The sequence below is a fragment of the Maniola jurtina genome, chromosome 3, assembly GCF_905333055.1.
Source record: "Maniola jurtina chromosome 3, ilManJurt1.1, whole genome shotgun sequence".
Taxonomy (NCBI): Eukaryota; Metazoa; Arthropoda; class Insecta; order Lepidoptera; family Nymphalidae; genus Maniola; species Maniola jurtina.
The window spans coordinates 6,581,435-6,606,958 of NC_060031.1; the positions used below are offsets into that span (position 1 = coordinate 6,581,435).

Here is a 25,524-nt window from a genome sequence, read left to right on the forward strand (position 1 = left end):
TAGGAGCGAGATAGCACGAGCCTCTGTTGTTGTTGTGTTTAAAAACGTCAAGCATTGGTTTAAGTCGGTGTTAGGTTGCGCTTTTTTGCGCAAACGAATTTTGTAGGTGCGGCTTATAATAGTGGTACTGTATAGAATAGAATAGATTATAATTCAAATAAACTTTTACAAGTGCTTTTGAACCGTCAAAATAATCTACCACTGGTTCGGAATCCCTCTCCTACCGAAAAGAACCAGCAAGAAACTCGGCGGTTGCTCTTTTCAAGTGTTCAATTTATAATTTACCATACTATGCCATACTACATGTATAGGATCGTAAGATAAGTTGAGCCCCATGAGGTGCGACAGGACGAGTCGCGGTATAAACTTAGCTCGAGGATCGAGATAGTGGTGCTCGGAACAGGTCCGGCGCACGCGCGGGGCAGAGTCTCGCGGCGGCCGGCAGCGGAGACCGACCGGCCACGGCGACCACACCGCGCCACGCAGCGCTCAGTGCACGCGCTGCCTGCCGCCTGCCCAGTGCCCGCCAGCCTGCGTGGCTCTCCACTCCCGAGTCTCGCGACACGCACGAGCGTACGCATACGAACCCGCCACATACGTACCACACCGACCACCACTTCAAAACGAAAAACTTTTAAATCGCCCCGCTTTCTTAAAATTAAACTTGTGTCTCGCTTGCCCCTTTGTTTACGTTCAGTGCGATTTTCTGTTAACTTTCCGGGCTTTTCCGAGTGTACTGAAAGTGAAGTGTAGGTATTAATACATATTTGAATGGCATAATTGAAGGAAAATCGAGAGCTGAACCGAAAGGTAATTAATATTTTGTTTATTTTTTTTGTTGCGCGTAATTATTTTATTTAATCTCGTCTGTAACTTTATTAGAAAGTTGCATATAAGCAACGAGTAATCGCCTTCTCATACACGTTGTCGGTATTTATGAGTACGTAAGTACCTACTTATTTAAGTTTACGTAACTTAGCAAAGTGTAGAGTTAAGTAGGTAAATATTAGTTAAACTTTCAAACAATTTTATTCGTTGATACATCTTATCATCATAGCTTAGCCATAAAATTCGGGGATGTGTCCGAATATTTGCTAATTAATTTTGAATATTTTATTCTAATGTGCGTATATTAAATTGTGTGTATTTTATTCTTGTCACTTAGTGCGAGCCGATCACTACCATGCTAATACCTATAAACCTGTTGGAGAAACATTTTTTGTAATTCGAATAGAGACTAGCCATAACACTTAGGTATTTATTTGTATAAATATTTTTTTATCGAAAAAATAAATAATTGCAATCATTTTTAACTAGAAATAATCATTCATTTGGGTCATTTTTTTTTAGAATTTTCTCAAAAATCTTGAAATCTCACCCTTACTTTGCTGATACTTAAATATAGTTTAAAAATAAAATATCTACTATTAGATACTTATTCAACGCAATTATTTACTATAGAATATATACTACACCGAATAGAGATGTGATAGCCTAGTGGTTCAGACGTCCGCATCTCATTCAGGAGATCAGGAGTTCGATACCGGGCATGCACCTCCAACTTTTCGGGTCTATGTGCGGTATTTGCATTTGCTTTAATGGTGAAGGAAAACATAGTGGCGAAACTTGCATACCTGACAGTTCTCCATAATGCTCCCGAAGGTTTTTGAAGTCTGCCAATCTGCATTGAGCCAGCGTGGCGGACTATTGCCTAAACCCTTCTCATTCTGGAAGGTAGCCTGTGCTCAGTAGTGGGCCGGCGATGAGTTGATCATGATGGTGATGATTTACTGTAGTCTGCAATTAGTAAATATTTTAAAGGTATCTTTCAGATTTGAACAATGAGTGAAACTTTAAGCTACATGTAGCGTGGAGGCGGAGCTGGACAAAGAAAAGTTTTGCATTTTGACGTCGCTTGATGCGTAACTTGTAAGCCTATTGCAAGTATTTTCTGAAAGTATTTTGAACGCCAACCTGGCCATACTACAACTTTTAAGTTTATTGGTACTTAGTGCCTATATTCAGTGAATATATTATTATGATACAAAAAGTTTGTTCAGTAAAGTCACGCACCTATAGCTTTTAATGAGCTTTTTGTCATTAGCATTAAAATCCTAATGAGTCTCGACATTAGGATGATGCCCTAAGAATTAAACATATTTCAATTAGAAACAATACTTTTTAACTAAGATACCTACTAAGTACTTACCATAGCTATAACATCTAATAATAATAATAAGTACGATAAGTAGAGAAGCTTTTTCTATGACGGCCGCCATACTTCGTTTCAAAAAGGACATCCCACCAAAAACATTTCATGTAAAATGTTGCCAAGACTCACAAGTTCATAATGCTTTCACTGTTAAAAAGTTATGAGATCTCTAGTAGAACCAAGCCCCTAGCTGAGCTTAGAATTGCGCTGCCCATGGGACCTGTCCCAAGTCCAAAGTATATAGCTCTTAAATGCTCTTGAGTGTATCACATTTATAACAATAAAGAACAAATAACTCTACTTACAAGCTCTGATTTTACAAACCCTAAATCTTGGTTAAAAAAGGACGGCTTAGCCGTTTAATGTTCGTGGTACTTTTATCTGATATGACATTTAAGCCCGGAATAGCTTGTGCGACAATCATGAAGAATATTATAAATTAGTAATTGTCGAACAAACTATTCCTTATGACCTTAATATTATAATATGTTATGACATGTAATAGTTTCACGAACATTAAACGGCCAAGCCGTACTTTTTTAACCAAGATTTAGGGTTTGTAAAATCAGAGCTTGTAAGTAGAGTTATTTGTTCTTTATTGTTATAAATGTGATACACTCAAGAGCATTTAAGAGCTATATACTTTGGACTTGGGACAGGTCCCATGGGCAGCGCAATTCTAAGCTCAGCTAGGGGCTTGGTTCTACTAGAGATCTCATAACTTTTTAACAGTGAAAGCATTATGAACTTGTGAGTCTTGGCAACATTTTACATGAAATGTTTTTGGTGGGATTTCATTTCTTTTTGGCAGGTGCCTTAGATTTTTTTTTTGGATCTATTTTTTGTAGGTACCTACATCATTTTCATGGCCCGCTCTCTATCGTTACCTCTTTTTTTAAAAGCTTTTATTCCACTTGCAATGTATGTAACTATGTTTGTTTGGGTGGAATCTTGCAACTCAATTTTAAAGCAGATATATCAAATTTCAGTCTTTTAGGACTTCAGGAAACACATTTTTTAAATGTACAGACTGGGAAAAGTTTATTTTCCTGTTGTTTGAATGAAATCCCTAGCCTACATACCAAATTTCAGTCTTCTAGGACTTAGGGAAGTACTTTAGAACTTTTGACTAGAGGGGTTTTGAATGGCAATAAATCTGAAACCATAACAGGTAGAGAATTGATACTTGGTACGTTTGATAGGTCTGTCAAGGACATATTATCCTGAAAATATCAGCATTCTAGCGATAGACTTTACAAATAATTTGCTTCCCCCATACGTGGGAGCGGAGGGGGAAAATTTTGAATTTCTTAATTTTCCTGTAGTTTGTATGCAATTTCTAGTGTACACACCAAATTTCAGTCTTCTAGGACTTCGGGAAGTACCCTAGAATTACAGACTAGAAGTTTTGACTGTCAATAAATCTGAAACTATAAAAGCTAGACAATTGATACTCAATGCGTTTAATAAATCTGCCCAGGACATCTTATCCTGAAAATATCAGCATTCTAGCGACAGAATTTACAGATTTGCTTCACCCATAAGAGGCGTAGAGGGGGGGCATTTCCAATTTCTTAATTTTCCTGTAGTTTGTTGTCAATTTCTAGTCTACATACCAAATTTCAGTCTTCTAGGACTTCGGGAAGTACCTTAGAGGTTTTGAGTAGAGGTTTTGATGATCATCAGTGAGGGACGAAATCGGCGTATTTTAGGTATCAATAAATCTGTAACCATAAAAGCTAGATATTTGATACTTGGTATATTTGATAAATTTGCTGAGGACACCTTATACTGCAAATTTCAGCTTTCTAGCGTCATCCAGACCGAAGTTATGACGAGTCGAAAATACGGCGAAACACTTCGAGAAAAAGGTACGTAGCGCCCCGGCCGCCGTTTGGCTCGTCTTGGCGGGGGCACTGCCGTGCCCCCTGATGTGGTGATGATGATAAAACTGTACGATACTGTTAACAAGTTAACATAGTTTAGCCAGTGGCTACGTGACTCTGATAGGATCTTTTTTAAATAAATAAAAATAGCGAGCAAATGAACAGGCGGGTCACCAGATGTTAAGTGATTACCGCTGCACATGAACATTTGCAGCAATAGAGGAACCGCCAATGCGTTGCCAGCCTTTTAGGAATTTGCTGGTCTAACTTTGAATAACCTCATGTTGTAAACTAACGGGAAACACTACTGATGGGAGTTGATTCCACATTTTGCATGTGCGTGGAAAAAAGGCTCTGGCACAACCAGAGGTCGAAGTGTACAAGGCACCCAGGTGGTGAGTGCTTCCGTTGCAGTTGTGGGCACTGATATCTACTAATTAAGAAAAAATTAAAACAGTTGAAACCTAAGGTATCATTACAATAAATATACGTTTTATACACATAAAAAGCTTGAGATATTATATAATTTCTGTGACTAGAGCTTTCCTATGAAGCTACTCTTGGTATAATTATTATTTGCTAGGTAAGTAGGTATTTATTTGTACAAAAAACTGTGGGAACTCTTTGATTTTCCGGGATAAAAACAGTCTATATCCGTCTCCAGGATGCAAATAAATGATGCCAGCATCTTCGTCCACATGTAATTACCTATTAATATAAGCTTTTTAAAAATCCCGTAAAAGCTCTCTGTTTTGTCGGCAGTCTATTTGTTAGCAGTTGTTAGCCTATGTAGCTTCTCCGGGATGCAAGCTGCTTCGGAAGTGGATGGGTCCTGAAAAGCTAGCGGACAGACAAACAAGCATACTTTTGCATTCATAATATTAGTGTGAATTTATACATAGTAGGGATGATGACTACTAGTTTGAAATACACAGATGTGACGTCTTGATATTATAATATGACGTACTCTTTTAGTTAAATTGGTAATTTAAAACGGTTAGCAAATTTAAAACTGGCAGCGTATGTGGGTCTCACGAATTTTGGAAGACTTTTTTGGAGATATTTAATATTTGCTAAGAAATAATTTATTTTTGACCAAGGACCATCATCTCCATTCATTATTACGAATAGGCACAGAACACTGATGTCGTTATATCTCAGGCTTGGACAAAGGGCAATTACACATTATGTTGAAATACTTGAACCAAGCATTCACATGTCAATGAACATTGACAATTGACTTATAGAAATACATTGAGTAAGTAAAATACTAGTAGTGAATCACCATCTCATATAACGTAACAAATCACTAACAAATACACTGTCAATGGTTCACCATTCGTTCTTCGCAGCGTACGTGTACTTACCTATAGTTAAATTATATACTTAGTTGGGTATTTTGACTGTTACAGGAAAAATTAATTAGTTCAGGCATATCATTTTGTGTCAAGTTTTGAGGAAAATTGGACTAAATTATAATAATGTCCTTCTGACCAAAGTTCGGCCACTTCTGCCAACTTCCATAGAGGATATTAGCGCGGGAGATATTATAATGCATAGGTAAGTGTGTGCAAACACGGGTGCTCTCTCATTACCTCATTTTCATAGCCCGATGGAATGGAAATCCGACACAACCGGAGAGAGAGCAGGCGTAAGACTAGCACCGACTGCCTCTTAATTACGGGCTTTTACTTAATGTCATTTTCTTAACAGAACCTAATCTAACCTAAATATTTTTTAGCCCAATACGGGAATTGAACCCAGGGCCTCGTCATTCGCAGTACCACATGTAGGTACCTACGAGTATCATAGAAAACAATATGATTCATATTAGATCACAAAAATATAAGATATCAAGACAAATGCCCGATAAACAATAAACAATTGACGATGCATTCAATAGATATGTATATATTATGTTCAGATTAATGTAGGTACATAACTAGCCTTGACTCGCGTTTTCTCTGTGTTGATGTTGATTTTTAGAATCCCGTGGGAATCCTTTATTTCTTACCACGGTAAAAGTAGGTAGGTATCCTAATTTATGTCATTAGATAGCATTTAACTTTTGTTAAATCTCATTTAAATTAGTTGATTAATGAGGTATGAAGAAATAGACACTCTTTCATAATGTTGAGGTAGGTATGCATTATAACTGTGTTTTTGATGATTCTATAATTTTTAAATTTAAATTATTATTCAGATCGCATAAAAAAAAGCAAATTTTTAAAAATATACATATATTTTAGGTATTGTTTACATTACAAATTCACTTTTTCAAGAACTTCTTTTGAATGCAATGTCTATTTTCAATAAGCTAGGAGGAGAAATAAACCCTAGATGTCTTATTAGCCTGGTGGATAGGAGACTGCGCTTTATGAAAAAGAAGTAGGAGATAAGTAATTTACTCCATGAACCAAAAGCTTTTGCTTTGCAATATGGCATTGTAAGGTCTACATCTCCTGAGGATGCTCCGGTGTCGGGGCGAAACGTAGGTCGAGTGGTTTTGGGATCTGTGGTACCATAAATAGATCTGCCTGGTTTAGCGGATTATAACAAATTAAGCTTTTGGTTCCTTGTATATCATGGACTTCCGAAAGATAACGCCTGCTTCTATACAATTATTAATTTAGGTATGATATGGTAATAGCAGACATGATGACACATTACATTTCTCGTGCGTCTGAGTCTACTATGGTAATCAACATGTTAGTAGGAATAATCTTAAGTGGAGCTACAAATTACAATGAACACATTTGGTCGAGCAGACTCCAATGCTTCATCATTTTCAGCGAAAGATAGTGAGTCAGAACATTTGTTCAGACGCCCCCTTACTTATAAATATTACTAATACACTTAACGCATCTGACTCTATGTCCGGGATTATTAATAGACCTAAATTCGAGGAGTATCGACTTATTAGGGTTGTATTTATAATACAGTGGTTTGTGGAGATGAGTCAGAATGAAACAGAATGGAACTATTTGGGAATAGAAAAGTTCTGAACAAAGGTTGAATTACTTATCCATTCGTACCTATGCATATAAAGGAGATAGCACACAATCGCAAATTCAAGATAACTTTTGGGTGCGACTCCTTCTACTTTGTGCCTCTAGCGATTCAACTAGTTGTATGCTACTTTCAAAATTTCGCACAGTTTTAAGCTAGCTAGTTGGAATAATTTTAACTCCGTGCCGTTCGGAATGAATATGCATAATCTATGAACAACTTGCTATCGTGCTTATGTTAATTCACATTTAGGTACCTAAGCTGAAGGAAAGTAGCCCTGTGACTAATTGCTTCATTGTGAACACAGATTGGGAAGCAACAGCTGTTCTATTTTTAACCGACTTCAAAAAAGGAGGAGGTTTTCAATTCGTCGGAATCTTTTTTTTATGTAGGTATGTTCCCCGATTACTCGAAGACGCCTGGACCGATTTGGAAATTTTTTTTCGTTTGAAAGGGTATACTTTCCAGGTGACCCCATATAAATTTTGTGAAGCGTTAACATTGAAGCTAACAAAATATTCATAGTTACAAAAAAATCGGTGATTTCCACGACCGGCAAACTAGAAACCGTGATAGGCTCGCATATCCTACGCTCCGCCTCAGGAAAGTTGGAAAATCGTTTGTGGGAATGAGTGTAATATTTTATAATAAAATTCCACAATCAATTTTAGACTTGCCTTTACACAAGTTTAAAAAATCTATTAAAAGTATGCTCCTGAAAAAAGCTTATTATACAATCGAAGATTATGTAAATGACAAAAAAGCTTGGATTTGATGCGCTCCAGCAATACACGGCGCTGCAATTGCTTGTATACAGTATGGCATATTATTGTAAATTGTACATTTGAAAAGAGCAACCGCCGAGTTTCTTGCTGGTTCTTCTCGGTAGGAACAGCATTTCGAACCAGTGGTAGATTATTTTGACGATTCAAAAGCACTTGTAAAAGTTTAATTGAATAAAAATAATTTGAATTTGAATTTGAAGATCTGATGAATATCTTCGGAGATGGAGAACAGAACTCCGCAATAAATAAGAGTAAATAGCTGGCGATCAGTGTAATAGCTTAGTAAACAATAAGTTTTTAACTAGGCATAGCATATTTTATTACAGTGAGGCTACTAATCATTATGAAATAATTTTTTTCAAAAAAAAAAACGACTTCAATAACCACAAATACTAAAAAGTAAAAAAAAAATTGTTTCTACACGTGTAATGTTGTGTACATTTCGCCCGACTTTGGACATAACAAAGTCGGGCGAGCTTCACACTTTTTTTTTCAATGATGAATTGATGTTAAATTAACAGAGTTTGATGAAATTGTTATAAGCAATACCGTGTAGTCAGGACGGCTAATCTTCATACTTTGGCAGGTTAACGAGACTCGGGTGTTTTAAGATGTAAACTTACACTAGAACCCTATTATTCCAGGCAAGGAATTTTAAAGTTAAAACTTGTGAAGTACTTTCTCAGTATCACCAAGAATTACAATAAATACTTATAAAAAATGGACTGGGTACGAAGTGAATGAACCCAAAGCAATTTTATAATAAGCTAAACAATACGTAAAACGAGTATTTTCTGTTTATTAACTTAGATGCTTATAATATTGGAACTACGAAGGTATAACTTGTATTTAAATACCAATCGGTTAGTATGGAAACCAGACTCAAGTTGATATCTTACGCAACGCTGTAGATGCATGCTGAAATTTCTCACGGTACTTTAAATCCTATACCTATACCCTTCTCTGTTCTGTGTTGGGATGATAAATCACGTACTAAATATTATGTGTAATTAGATATTATAGAATTATGCCTATACAAATCTTTTATTTTAGTGGAATTATTGTTCGTTTTGCAAGCCGATGCATTTTATTTGTTTAAAGTGGCCTGTAATTTTTAAAACCTGAAACATTTTCATCAATGAAAAAAATGTGTACAAAAATAGTTTTACTCTACTAGACAGAAATGAGAGTTTCCTTTTTTAAATTTTGAGCTCTAGAGTGTGAGTTAGAAAGTTTAAAAATAATTCGGAGTTGGTACAGAAATTAATTGTTTTACTGAAATGATCACCAATCTTGTTAAATTAAGTGTACGTTTCTGACAACATGTTTTTAAATTACTTAACATTAATTGTATACGATTTGATTTCCAAAAAAATATTCTTATTCTCAAGTCCTTTGACACGGAAATATTATCCCCAAAAAATTTAATGAACAGCACATAATAATATTATATTCGTAATATTTCTACAAAATATTGAAAAATGCAAATTAGCGCCAATCAAATACCGCTTATCGGATAGCGTCATCAATTATGCATGACGTAGATACGACTATCGATATATCTATGTGGGTAATAATTTAAAGAATTCGGATTTATCGGATCCTCCTTTTGAGGAAACGATTGTTTTCTTATATCTCGATTGCCTTTTATCGCAACATTCCAATAGTATTACTCATTATTGCGAAATGTTCACATTCCTATGAATTGTTAATAACTATAATCAGGAATTACCCAGGTGTCAGCCTATAATTATGTAATTTCAGCGTTTCTTGGGCTTTTTTAAAATCCAAATTTCAAAATAAGATAACTATACCAAATGGGGTATCATATGAAAGGGCTTTACCTGTACATCCTAAAAAAGATTTTTATTTATTTTTATGTATAATAGTTTTTGATTTATCGTGCAAAATGTTGAAAAAAATACTCGAGCGAGTACGGAACCCTCAGTGCGCGAGTCTGACTCGCACTTGGCCGGTTTTTTTTTATATATTTACAAAAAAGATTGGCAAATTTGAGAACTAGTCTATTATGCATTTCAAAAACCATTTCTCTTTGTCTGGGATTTCGGGGGGGTTCGAACCTCCCGCCCCCTCCCCCTGGCTACGGCCGTGTTTGTCATAATATACGTAGTATATAATTTGGTCTCATAAATTATTATTTGAGTTAATTCATAAATTCTAATTAAAGCATATTGTAATTATTAATGCGTTATCTTTGTTACATTTATCGTTCCTGACTTCTGTCCGTCAGAGCGGAATATTTACGGCAATATATAACTGCTGGTTTTATTTTTAAACTCGATTCAATATCATTAATTATGTTGTCTTCCATTTGTTGTGACATCTAAAATAACACAAATCGGTTCCTAAATTAAGTATTTACTAACGTATGCGGAGGTACCTACCGCATACTTATTCTGTTTAAAAAAAAAATTACTGTAGGTACTAGCTTAGTTTGGCGATTTAATCGGTCAAGGATTTAAAATCTTTTTTTGAGGCGAAAAGGTTTATCGAGCCAACCGGGGACCCGAGAGTTGGCAGCTACCTTGGGCAAAGAATTAGTTTAGAATTAGGTTTTAGATTTAATTTAGTTAACTATAGTTTTTAATTTAATTTATAACTATGTATCTTTATTTGTTTTTAGTTTTAATTTAGATGTAAGTTTATTATAAATAAAAAAAAACTTTTATGTTGATGTCAACAAAAAAGAATAGTAATATGAATTGTGCTTTGTAATAATTTAGCATGCCTGATTGTTATTATTTAAGGTGAAACATTTCTACTGGACAATATGTACTTAATAACATCTCATTGTAAAAAAAATATCTGCAAATAAAGAATCTTGAATCTTTAGCTTTACCTATCTAGAGTTTTATTACATCTTTGGTAGGCTTGAATAGGTATGAGAGCAATTGGATACTAATATACCTACATAGGTAATTCAGTATGAAGTCAATGTAGACCGATAGGTACATAATCATTTATTAGATTACTTAATTAACTAGTTTAATTACTGACTAAGTCAAATCTAATTAGCACATATTCTAGTAATTTTAAGCCTTATCTTCATTGTATCTATTACATTCTGCCCGTCAGATCAATTGAACTTAACCCGTTACAATTTTCCCACTTGACATACTTAAAGATAAACATCCATTGCTACTCATATTATAAATGCGAAATTGTGTCTGTCTGTCCCCTAGATTTTCACAGCTCATCTGCTAAAGCAATTTTGACGAGGTGCAGACTAATAGCGCATTCTAGGGAAGGACATAAGCTAGCTTTTATCCCTTTTAAATCAAAGAGTTACGGGATTTTGTAAAAACCAAAATTCACGCCGAAGAAGTCGCGGGCATTGTCTGTCTGATACGTCATCTCGGAGACTAATTTTTATCCCTTAAAATTGAAGAGTTCCCATGGGATTTTTACAAACCTAAATCTAGTATTCTAAGCGTTTTTATATTTATTTTACTAAGCAAATTTTATGCATTACAAATTTTTCATATAAAAAGGTTAAATAATGCTTAATGTCATACCTAACAACTGCTATTTGTAAACATATTTTAATGAATGAATGAATCAATTATTATTTATATTAATAATAATAATAAGTAAACCGCAGCGCCTCATCACATTGTTAAGTCAGGACTTCCGAGAATTATGGACTTGATTTATGTGAATTGCTAAGATGTATGTACTTCCATTCATTTTATTAACCCCCGACCCAAAAAGAGGGGTGTTATAAGTTTGACGTGTGTATCTGTGTATCTGTGTGTCTGTGTATCTGTGTATCTGTGTATCTGTGTATCTGTCTGTGGCATCGTAGCGCCTAAACGAATGAACCGATTTTAATTTAGTTTTTTTTGTTTGAAAGGTGGCTTCATCGAGAATGTTCTTAGCTATAATCTAAAAAAATTGGTTCAGCCGTTTAAGAGTTATCAGCTCTTTTCTAGTTTTCTTGTAGAAAAGAAGGTTAGATAACCGTTAGGTTCATAATATTATGTCAATAGACAAATGTCAAGCTGTCAAGATGGACGTTGCCTAAATACATAATTATTTATTTGAAAATGATGTTTTGGAAAACTCAAATACTTTGGATCGTCGGGGGTGTTATAAATTTTTAATTTACACTTGTTTAATTATAGTTTGAATGGGTAGCGTCGATCCTCCCTTATCACAAATCGCGGACGGTCGCGTTAGCAATCCGTATTAAAATATTTTGCAACATCATAATATAGAGTACCTATCTCTTGTATGAATGAGGAAATTTATGTACTTATTGTGAAATACCTATTTCATTCAATATTATGTAAAAATATGGATATTTATTAAAAGTAAGACTTCATATTTATTTGAGACAAGATATCGAGATTTTAGGATGCTAACAACTGCAGACTATCGCCAAAAGTCTTTAGAAAACAAAACTTCACGTAGCGGGTTAGTTCTTACTTCATTTTACGGATGTTAACCACAATGTGCACTGTCATCATCAACTCATCGCCGGCTCACTACTGAGCACGGGTCTCCTCTCAGAATGAGAAGATTTAGGCGTTAGTCCACCACGCTGGCCAAGTGAGGATTGGCAGACTTCACCCACCTTTGAGAACATTCTCTTAGGCATGCGGTTTCCTCACGATGTTTTCCTTCACCGTTAAAGCAAGTGATATTTAATATCTTAGGACGCACGAAAGTCGAAACTCCGAAAAAGAGGTGAGTGCCCGGAATCGAACCCCTGACATACCTATGGGGGCCGGACGTCTAACTCTTAACCACTAGCCTACCACGGTTTAGCTCCGATGTCTAGTCCTCAGAAAATAAAACTACGCGTAGCGGGTTAGTTCTTACTTCGTTATTTTACGGGTGACAACCACCATGCGTACAGTCGAGCCTTATCTTATACTTCAATACTTTTTTCGCTATCTTGGCGAACCATTGGCGAACACATCGCTTAGAAGTTAGAACTGCCATCGCTTAGTTCCGAAACTTATTGTTACGGTTGGTCGTGGTATTTTTTTAATGCACCGTACGCACTCCAGTCCCCCAGACTGCTGGCAGTGTTTGTTAAGTAGGGCGAAAAGTATTAGTCACGTGAACGTAGTCATTTCATGTCATTGCCCCCATAATAATTATGGTGTAGGGGTGACAGGCAGAAGTGTGATCGAATTAAGCACAAAATACATTGTTGCAAAGGTTGTTTATACTTACATTTTATATATATCGCAGGTATAATGTCAAAGCCGTGATATTACAATCTCACTAGTGATATTATAATAATTAAACGTCAGATTGTCAATCGACTTTATTTCTTGCAATTTATCGGCCTGGTTTTAGTGAAATTGTAAAAACCCTTCCTTTTGGCTTTGTCGCAGTCGGGCAAAAGAAAACCGCGATCCTTAGAACTAAACTGTTGATTATGGGTGAATTTAAAAAATGTTTGGACGTCTTGTCTTGGTGACAATCAGTCGATGACCGCGTTCCTATGATCGAGGAGCTCGCCTTCCGGAGTTTTTGTTAATTAAATATGAATGCACGTGGAATACGCACTACCTAGAATGTGATACAGAATAATGGGCTTTAACCGTCGATCTTTAGGGCTACTGTTGATTATGGGTGAATGTAAAAAATGTTAGTTTGGACGTGTTGGCGACAATCAGGCTGCGTGGGCACTATCTGCGCGGCGAGGTCGCCCGCTCACCCTGCTATCGCGGCCACGCTCCGTGCGCCTCATTAACTCTATTAATAATTCATCTCATATCTCACCCTATTGTTCTGTGGAATAGTTTTCCAGTATGCATATTTCAATAGTCAGAAGGTATTTGCATCATCTTTGCGTTGCCCAAAATGGAATACCGATTATAGTGAGCTTTTTTTAATTGGCACAGTATGGAGAACCATAGGACATACAGGCATTTTGGCGTAGTCAAGTTTTTTAGTGTTGTGGGAACTCTTTGATTTTTTGGATTTTTTGTATAAAAACTTGAAAGACAAATGCGTGAAAAATAGCATAGGTACGCAGGTATCCCGCAGGAACTGTTTGTTTGTTTGAGATCAAAAGTAGCCTATGTCACGTCTTTAATTACTAATCGTATATCCATGCAAATAATAACGTCGATCCGTTGCTCCGTTGCAACGTGATTGAAGGACAAACCAAAACAAAATACACTTTCGCATTTATAATATGGACACTCATTTGGGTACATAATATACAAGTTAAAGAAATTTTGATAAGTATAATGTAATATATTGTTTTAGTGAAATATAGTAACTCTATGTCTATATCTACTTCGTCAATATTAGTTTTATTCTAATAAAAAATATATCAGTAACCTATAAAATCTATAAATAAAATTATAATAAGTAATCATTATTATAATTCAATAACATTATACCTACCAATTATATCTGATTTGCAGCGAGAAGACAGTCCAAAATTATGTCAGGCCAACGACCTGTACAGGTCAAGGCATATTTTGATGAACTTTGTCGTTTATATTTGCAAAATATGAGTCAACCTTTCAATTACTTGGTTGTCCTTTCAATCGAGACGTCTGGGGCATTAATAAAGTTACTCATAATAATTCTTATTATAATTGTATCAGATTATAACCGCAAAATGTATCTATAAATAGGTAACGCGCATCAACGCGCTCCTGGAATGCGTGTATTTTTATAACATTCATCAAGACGTATTGTATTACATACGTATAAATTATAATAAATCAATGATATGATTAGAAGAATGAAGTTGTCATCGGAAAATATATATTCCACCCTCCATTTTCTACAACTGCATTGAAAATAAGTAGGTATAACAGCTATATTTTACCCTCCATTTTTTTTATATCCGCACCGTACCCTATCGAAAGCAATTTTACCCTCGCCACCTGATAGCCTAGAGACTAGCTTAGACCACCCGTTGCATCAGAACTTTCTTCTATGTAAATGCAAAATAGTGGAACCGACTCTCTTGGGCGGTGTTGCACTGAATTTCAACATGGGGTAATTAAACAAAACAATCAAGTTTAAAAAATTCCTGAAAAGCCGGCACCGCATTGGCAGTTGCTCTGGTGCTTGTAGTGTTTATGGGCGGCGGTAACCACTTAATATCAACTGAACGCTCTGCTCGTTTGCTCGCTATTTATATATATTTAATAAAATCTCTCAATCTAAGGATTCCGTACCATCGTACGAGAAATAACACTTTTAATTTTTTTTTTTAAATTTTCATGACGGTCATTTTGGAATTATTATTATTTGTTGTTATAGCGGCAATAGAAATAACATTGTGTGAAAATTTCAACTCTCTACCTATTAAGGTTCACGAGATACAGCCTACTGATAGACGGACGGACGGACAGCGGAGTCTTAGTAATAGGGGTCCCGTTGGCACCATTCGGGTACGGAACCCTAAAAATTACTATTTTTAATAATATGGTTTCAAACCATAATAACGAATAACGATTCTAGAAAATAAATCTAAATAAAAACTTTAAAAAAATATTTATTTAAAACTAAAATAAATTAAAGATAAAGAAACTAGAATATAGCAGTACATAGTTACATTAATTATACGACAAAAGGTTGTTGTGGTTTTGAACTTTTTAAATTGGGTTATTATTAAGAAAACCAGGTAAATGAAAGTTAGTAATAAGATCACATTACATTGAAAGCCGTATTAAACTTACCTGGTATACTTATACACAGATTACGTAGCACTGAGGCCTGTGGGAAGTTCCCCGTTCCGCTCATATTATGTTGTATCATGTATGTAGGTATGTCATAAGTATTTCGAGTGCGTCGAGTGGTTTCAGGATTTGTGTGGTGCTGCTTAGTGGCTGGCTTTTCCTGTATGTATAGCAGTGGGCGGGTGGGCTTTGCATATCGCATGCTGCATGTTGCACCATACAGATTTGTCTGGTTTAGCGGATTATAGCAAATTAAGCTTTTTGTTCCTTGTATGTCAAAAGTATGTTGAACAATTTACGCTGATATTTCGTAAATTATATTGTCCTCAAATATGCGACACCTATAATATGTCCAAGTTATAATAATTTATCTTTGAGTTTAGCTCTACTGGCATTTTAGTAAACGCTCTGAATTACAATTATAGAGTTTATTAAAATATTTTCTAATTTAACTAAACTTGCTCGCATACCTAGCAGCAGGAAACACGCGCAGTTTTTTTTCGGTAGACATTTTTACGAGACATGCCTACATGTTATGTCTAGAGCCATTACGTCACTAGACTAACCTACATGGGGAAAATTCAACAAAGTTGTTCAAAAAAATCACTAAGTATGTGTGTTCATAAAACATAAACAAATAAGTTCACAATAGTATAGACCCATAATTGTAAGCTGGTATCATGACCAGCGGCCACTTGCCAAGCAAGCAAAAACGCACCTGTCAAAGACATTTTCTTTATATTTACCTTTTATCTTTTTATGTAATAAAAATTAGTGAACATTTATTGTTGTTTCTTTTGGAAAAATGTGTATACGCAACTATATACGCGCGGAAACGGTTGCCGTTTTCATATAATATTATTATCTAATTCCGTTTTCATTAACTAGCTAATCTGAGCTAATCTATATAATTTCCGGGTGCTAAATATGTATAATCACTGTTGCTTAATATTCTATTTTATGAATGATTTTGCGTACGCACGTACGATTAGCTTCATTAGCGGTATTCTAGGAATTCTGCCTTATTTTATACATCCTGTGTCACGCCTACTTTATCGTTGTATGTTCAACCCATGGTGCCTATCCTATATTATCATTACATTATCATAACACATTAACAAAAAAATCTATTGTGTATTTATGTAGGGTAATAATATTATAATAAAGTAGCTAACATTGAAGTTTTTCTAAGTCTGTTTTATATAAATCGCGCAGGTATATTGTCAGAGCCGTGATATTACAATCTCACTAGTGATATTATAATTAAACGGTAGATTGTCAATCGACTTCATTTCTTACAATTTAACGGTCTGGTTAAAGTGTCATTATAATGTCACGGGGACACTACAGTGATATTGTAAGGCTATATATTTTGACAACTTCACTGGTCGTTAGATTATGAGGCCGCCTCTGATTGGTCGGTTTCTGATGTTGAAAACGATGGTTGAAAAAGAATTGACCAGTCAGAACGCTTGATGTCTCAAACTGCCAACTTCACTCATAATTTACCTAGATTTTTTATAATGTCACTATAATGACCCCGTGCCATAACAATGTCACTAAAACCAAGCTGATAAATTGTAAGAAATTAAGTCGATTGACAATCTACCGTTTAATTATAATATCACTAGTGAGATTGTAGGTAATATCATGGCTTTGATTATATACCTGCGAGATATACATACCTACTTATATATAACAAGTGTAAATTAAAAATTTATAACACCCCCGACGATCCAAAGTATTTGAGTTTTCCAAAACATCATTTTATGATCATTTTCAAATAAATAATTACTTATGTATTTAGGCAACGTCCATCTTGACAGCTTGACATTTGTCAATTGACATAATATTATGAACCTAACGGTTATCTAACCTTCTTGTCTACAAGAAAACTAGAAAAGAGCTGATAACTCTTAAACGGCTGAACCAATTTTTTTAGATTATAGCTAAGAACACTCTCGATCAAGCCACCTTTCAAACAAAAAAAACTAAATTAAAATCGGTTCATTCGTTTAGGCGCTACGATGCCACAGACAGATACACAGATACACAGACACACAGATACACAGATACACAGACACACAGATACACAGATACACACGTCAAACTTATAACACCCCTCTTTTTGGGTCGGGGGTTAAAAATAGGTAGGCTCTAACAACGTTCCAGCCCGGCTAGCATGGGCAGTAGATAAAAATTATATCCCCCGATTATATCCACTGATGTCATAGAAATCAGTGGATATAATCGGGGATATAATTGTTATCTACTGCCCATGCTAGCCGGGCAGGAGTATTGTGTTATTATAAGTTTGCTGTTTGCTAATCTGTAGTTGGCCAGCGCAGCGTGGTAGATTATGGCAAAACCCTTTTCATTCCGTGGTCAGTAGTGACCCGGCGATCATGATGACGTTTCATCTATGCGATTAGATAAAATCTTAGCCAACCGCTAACCTGTTATAATAAAAAAAGTCTAACACTTAATATTTAAACAAATAAAACGAGTTAATCAGAAATTGTGGTCGCTATCAAATCGAATGTATTCATGTCGAAAGGTTCCGGCTTCTGTAGTTACGTTAAACTTGTCTTCGATAATAATCGCATCGCCATCGTGGACTGGTAAGCTCCACTTCACATTGAATTTTTAAAATATCTTGTTTCAACGTAGATCGACGACCCAACGCCCTGGATCGCCCAAACGTCAACAGTCGATTCAGATGCGCGGGGTGTACATTTGTTCACACCATGTCAAACTGATCAATAACAAGTGTAAATTAAAAATTTATAACACCCCCGACAAGTGAAGGTTACAATAACTAGAAAAGAGCTGATAACTTTCAAACGGCTGAACCGATTTTAATTTAGTTATTTTTGTTTGAAAGGTGGCTTGATCGAGAGTGTTTTCTTAGCTATAATCCAAGAAAATCGGTTCAGCCGTTCCATCTTAGGCTGCATCATCACTTGCTAGCAGTCATCACATCACATCGTCTGATTGCAGCCAAGCGCTAGTCTATGATATAATAAAAAAAAAGAGTGTATTGGGAGACTTGCACAGTTCACATCAATTTTGAGAACATGAAGAATTCTCAGGTGTGCCCGTTGCCTCACAACGTTTTCCTTCATCGTTAAAGCAAGTGATATTTTGATTGCTTAAGCTTAAACACACATAATTAGCTCCGAAAAGCTAGAGGTGCGTGCTCGGGATTCCAACCGCGAAGCCCCTGATTAAGGGGCCGAAGTCTTAACCACTAAGCTATCACCGCTTTTGCGTCACAGCGACATATTATTTTTTGTCAGTTATAATTCGTCATGTGGGTTTTGGCCCCTTTGGCAGAAATTGTTTTTTTTTTACCCTAAAAACCTCAGGATGGGTTGTAAACTCGGAAACGTGTGTAAGTCTATCCACCCCAGACTAAAAACGAATATATACAAATCGCCGTCCGCGGTGGATACCTAAACACACGTTTGCGAATAACATCCAAGAATGGCTGTTAGGGTGGATAAACGGAGTCTTTTTCACGCATTCATACGCCTAGTGTGCGGTGGCGCCTCCTAGGCGGGTTGATACGCCAGTATTTGTAGTAGGTACCTACTCAGTATTTCAATATCAACTTGGTGGTTTTATTTTTAGTAGACTGACATAAATACAAATTGACTTGCCTTTTTAATACTCTTAAAGAATTTTCATATATATATTATTTTGCGGTTTGTAATGATTGTGTTTGCTCTTTTGTTAGATTTAGTACGTTCATTAAAGTTGTATAATTCTATTTATTCTATTAATGTTTTTGTCCCCAAAGGCCAATAGGTAGGCAACAAAAAAGATCAGTCATATAATTATATATCTATATTTTATATTCAGGTCTTTAAAACAAAACGCTCTAACACCTAGGTCTCACTCAGAACAAATAGTCAGTATTTAAAACGGTTGCCAAACAGAATAACTGTTTTGAAGGCGCCATCTTTTTTTTTGAGATATTTTAAAGTAGATTTAGACATTAGATTAAATGCTCTATGTATTTCTTAAATAAGTAGGTACTAAAACTGATCGGTAAGTCGTGGGCAAGTCACATATTCAAAACTACTAAATTTTAATATACTCATAGTCATAAGCATTACATATCACAGCATCAAAGAAATTTCATTTCAGCGCTTTTAATATAATTTTAGATTTTTTGGATAAGTGTGAACATGGTCTTATTACAGTACAAATACAGTACTCACTGCAGTGAGCATTCTTGTGTTTACGGAGTGGCCTAATGGATATGTTGTGTTCGGGCTGTTAATTCAATTAGAGACCACCATAATCAACTGTACTAACAGTGAAAAATATTTTATGCTCCTTCTACACGTCGTCGTCAGAAGGGATGAGTAAAAGATTATTACCAATTTGGCTTTTGTAGATTATTGTGAACAAATCTTTACAGAGTTAAGTCTTAAACACACACATAGCGGGATGGAAATTACGCGGCGAGACTTGAATGAGGGGGAGTCGAAAGTATTTTGATATTCAGTTCTGTCCTAAACCTCAAAAGGAATAAAGGAACCCTAATAGGTTTATTTATTAATTCGTTGTCTGTCTGTCGTGTCTTTCAAGATCCATAAAGGGAATTAAAACCTGTATGTAGTAGGTACTTCCCGTTGACCTAATATCATGAAGGCAGGTAGCAATGTTTTTATAGCACAAGTAAATAAAGGAAAAAATTAGGAAACTTTGAAATATTAAAAAGTGTTCTTTCTTTTTCGATGATATGGAACTCTTCGTCTGCGAGTCCGACTCACACTTGACCGGTTTTTGTTAGAAAATTTCCGGTCTTATAAGAACTTGGCTTCACAATGTGTCTTGATAAATGAACCTTTCAGATTTTAAGTCTTTGAGCTGTTGAGGCTACTGAGTAGGTATCATGTACTTCCTTAACTTTATGAAGCATTTAACTTTATGAAGATATTATCTACGAAAAAAGACAAGGATGTGGTACCTTAATGTTTTAATCTAGAAACGGATTCAGAGCAATATCATCCAATTAATGTGTTAGCACAAAAAGTGTAAAGACAAAGATTTTAATTCGAATAACCCACTAAGTAGTTCTAAATATATCTCAGATAACAAAAGCTAATTCAGGGTTTTCCTTCAATATTTATCCAAGATAATTCACAGAAGCAAGAGATAATCGTTATGTTAATGAAATGATCCTATCTAAGATTTATTTATTTAAAGAACAGTAGGACTGAATTTAACGACTGTAACCACTGGTGAACAGGATACGGACTAAATCTTTTTAGTCTGCAATCCATTATAGCGATCATGTTTTGCACATTCGCGATCTACGAGATGTTCCGTTTAACCTTAACAGGTTTGAAGAAATAATGCGATATTATGCACGCTTTCGTGTATATGTATGATTTCAGTTTTAAATTACGAAACCGATAAAGGAGGAAACAGCAACGCGGAACTACACCAGAGTGCACTGTGAGTACACCCCGAGATCTGCGATCGCGCCCTTGCGGATCGACGAACTTGCCGAGAAAAAACCCGATCTTGTTTCGCTGCTCGTGTACAGTTAGGTGAAGCATTAAGTAATCTGAGCCGAGAGCATCGAGATAATGTTGCGCACGCGTGAAATATATCCAAGAGTTTTTATTGTGACCGCGTTTCGCTGTGTGACTGGTATGCGTTCGCTACGAAGTTTCTGCCGAGTGGTTGGCCTTACGACGACCTTGCGTAGCCTCCGCCACTCCGTTGCTTCTATGAAAGTAGGTGACGCTCTGTCGCCGCCTGTACTCCGGCGACACGAGTTCGAATCTTCTTGTAGAGCCCTACGCTCGAAAAGGCGGCTTTCTAAATCCGTCAATCTGGGATGTATATGCAGATGATGTGGGTAATAAAATTATTAACAGCTATCTAACGCAGCGCACTCAGCAGGTTTGCTTGAATAATTTGTTTACGATTATTAATCTAATCGTTGTTTACGAGCCACCTGCAATTGCTTTGCGTTCCCACAATGTTTAATATTTATTTACCGCTCGGATTTAGTGGACAAATAACACGTAATCTTGTGCACCTTATTCATAAGGCTCTCTTAAATTTAATTACTTATCTTTATCTTAACGTTACTTTTATGGTTATGGCTTTTAATAAATTATTTTCATTTAGAAATATTACTTTCTGTATAAAACTTGTCGGTCATACTCTTATATTAGCTCGTTTAGTCAGTCGTTCTTATTTCATTAACTTTTATATTGAAAAATAATGGTTACATTAAAACTCAAAAACAAATAACTAAAAAAATTTAATTAAAAAATGCGGTCAAGCGCCACAGTTCACCATCAGTGAAGTAGATACAGTACAAGAACCTATATTAAATAGATTCGATGTCGTAAAAAAAGTAATAAAAAGGAATTAAAAAAACTAATTTAATCGAATCATAAAAAAGCTGTAAACTAGGTACGTTTGCAGCTCACAGCATACGTATTATACGAGTGTGTTGAGATTGAAAACGCATAATATCATACAATAAATTACAGACGCGTTGAATCCGAACCACTTTCTCATTATCGGTACCAGGGATTTCCCAATTGAACTTTGTGGTTTTCGTAGCTTTAGTTTTAAGTTACGTAATTAAATATTTATCACCACTATATCGTACAAAATTAACAATTCTGACCATCAAAAGGAGTACAATTGTACCTACTTTGAATAAATGGTTTTGTCATTGACTTTGACTTGGTATCCATCACGTTAACAGAGCTCTCTCCGTCACTTACTCCATACAATCGTAGTTCCCATTTCATTTGAATATTAAGCAACCAAAGTCCATGAAATTTTGCAGACATAGTCTAGAAACTAATATCTGTGTCTGTGGTGTTTTAGATTTTTCTAAAAATATGTAGTTTTAAAATTACAGGGGCTCAAAGATTTGTATTTTTCTTTAAAAAAAGGCCCAACTTTGTGCTCGTTTTTCTAGACAACGAAGCAATTTAATGAAATTTGGAAAAACCACAGACCCAGAAAATTTAATGAATATTATGTAGTAAAAAAATTATCGTTATATATTTTATATTGTTATAATTATGTGGGAACTACGAAAACCAGAAATTACACCCAGAAATCTTGAAAATTTCGTGCTGTCTCGATTTGTGCAAGCGGGGTGGTGAAGTGCGGGGGACGACACGTGAAACTGACAGAAACGGACAGTCTAAACACACGGGCCACATTTAGACTGCACCCGACTCCAAACTTGTCGATAGGTCTAACTAAATACATTTCAACTTGCGTTAGACGTATGCGTTACCTACTCAGACGTTGCCTGTAGATAAAAATATGTCTCATGTTTGCTGGCAATAGCGTATGCATCAAACCCTGCAAGTTGCAACTCTCTTGCAACCTATTCCTCACGCAATACGCACAGCTTTAATATTATAATTTTTGACAATGTATACTATATGTAATGCCATATCACAGGTCACTCTCTGATTTATTGCTAACAATTTACTTCCAAATGCAAAGAAATCTAAGTGTGTTGAATTCACACTGCCCAATACCAGGACCTTAAATGACATAAATTCATTGATAAATAATCATATGTTGAAAATAAAGGAGAACCCCGTGTTTCTCGGTATAATGTTAGATGCAAAGCTTCTATGGAACACCCACATATCAACACTTGATGGTAAACTCAGCTCTGCTGCTTACACTGTTAGAAAAATTCGACAGGTACTGACGTGGAAACTGCAAAAATTGTATATTTTGCCTATTTTCACTGAATTATGTCTTACGGACTCTTGCTATGAGATAAAGCGGTAGATATTGAGAAAAAAATGTATTACAGAAAAGGACAGGACGTGCAATTTATAATTTAAAACCGTGCGCTGCCATACAATAAAAATATAAGGAAATAAGTACCTTATCTATTATCTTATAGTAGCTTCTAAATATATTTACAACTAGCTAATGCCCGCAGCTTCGCTCGCGTGGATTTAGGTTTTTAAAAATCCCGATCCTTTCATTTCCCAGAACAAAAGTTGCCTCTCCGTAATAGCCCGTCCCCGGGATGCAACTTGTTTCTGTATCACGTAAGAATATTTAAACGGATTATCCTTTTCAAATCCCGAGGGATCACCAGGATTTAGGAATGCAATTTCTTACAGCATCAGGGTTGAGGTCAACGACAAAGTGTTTACTTGGTATAGATACCTTCAATATCAATTAATAATCGACACTTTTTAAATCCCATTAGCTTTAGTAGTCAGGTCCCCTGCAACATCAGGATTGAGGAGTTGGAATCCAAATTTTTTATTGAACAATGTCGCAAACTTTCTTTATCGATTAAAAAAACTACCCAAAATTACGCAGTTAGGTTACCTGCCAAATTTCATGGTTTTGAGTCAACGGGAAGTACCCTAGAGGTTTTCTTGACACACACGACAGACAGAGAGATAGACAACAAAGTGATCCTATAAGAGTTCCGTTTTTCATTTTGAGGTACGAAACCCTAGAAAACGTAGGAACGGCATTCCGAACCAGTGGTAAATTTTTCTGACCATCCAAAAACACTTTGAAGTTTACCTAAAAGTTTACAGGAATAAAAATTTATCATTGTATTCCATTCCATTTCATTCTATTCCATTCTGTTCAAAGATAAATAGATAATAAAAATATTTGTCACCGAAACAATAATTTACGATACATCGACCAATATCAATTTTACTGATGACAATCTGACTATTACCAAAGTGAACGACTACTATAATATCTATTATATACGACTAACATAATATGTATTATAAATTGTGTGCCGTTTGCATTCTCACTAGGTTCTCATTAAGTTTGTTTTATTTGGTTAAACTTTCTGGCATTTATATTGTTATGACGTTTAATTGGCAAACAGTCTGTTTATTGGCTGAAACTCAAAAATTCAGCCAATCACAACAAAGAAAATATTGTAATAATGATTGATGCAGCTTTATGTAATTGAAAACAAAATATTTGACATTAACTTGAATGTGACAGTGTTTTCCGAATAGGGTTGCCAGAGGCCCCGTATTTTACTGGTTACCCCGTATGTCAGGATAGAGAAACCGGTAATTATGAAAATAAAATACGGGGCAAATAAAACTAAATATTTTTAGGGTTCCGTAACTCAAAAGCAAAAAGAACTCTTATAGGATCACTTCGTTGTCTATCAGTCTGTCTGTCTTTCCGTCTGTCCGTCTGTCCATCTGTCCTTCTATCCGTCTGTCATGTGTTCATGAACAAATATTAGTATTTTCAATTTTCAAAGTAAGATAACTACATATATCAAGTGGGTTATCATATGAAAGGGCTTTACCTGTTAATTCTAAAACAGATTTTTATTTATTTTTATGCATATTTTTTTTAATGCATAACAGTTTTTGATTTCTCGTGTAAAATGTCGAAAAAAATACCCGAATCGGAACCCTCGGTGCGTGAGTCTGACTCGCACTTGGCTGGCGAAACCGAACACTGACGTTATGTCCAGTAGAAAGAATATTTTCCTTTTGCGGCAATGCGTAGCCGAAACCCACTCGATATTGATCATGGTCGTAGCCAAGGCGGCGGGGCTTGGTTTGAGGATGTTAGCCTTTTTTTATACAAGTTAGCCCGTGACTTTAATCTTTTCTAGTGGTAAGTGATGATGCAGTCTAATTTCTTGGCCGTTAGGGCCATACTAACCATATAACTAGCCATGACCGAAGCCTCCCACCAGACCAGAAATTTCGAAATGGCGACTGCGCCTGGGAAGCCGTCAAAAACCTAAGCCTAAAATAATACTTACACTATTTCTTGCATTTGCTTACCAATTTTTTTTTGGAAATATATCAAACATTTCGCGCTCACTTCACTCGCGCTTTGAATTTGTATTACTTGGTGTAAGCCCCGCAATTTCGTTTGCATGAATTTAGAGTTTTAAAAATTCCGTGGGG

At 35.7% G+C, this 25,524-nt stretch overlaps 1 protein-coding gene across 1 annotated transcript in view; it reads left to right on the forward strand.

Annotated features, from left to right (window-relative positions):
- The first annotated feature begins 436 nt into the window (after positions 1–436).
- Positions 437–25,524, forward strand: part of LOC123881160 (BMP-binding endothelial regulator protein) — an 81,384-nt gene continuing 56,296 nt past the window's right edge. Inside the window, exon 1 of the mRNA XM_045929779.1 lies at positions 437–810. The gene's annotated coding sequence lies outside the window, so the exon portion shown is untranslated. The remainder of the gene's footprint in view (positions 811–25,524) is intronic.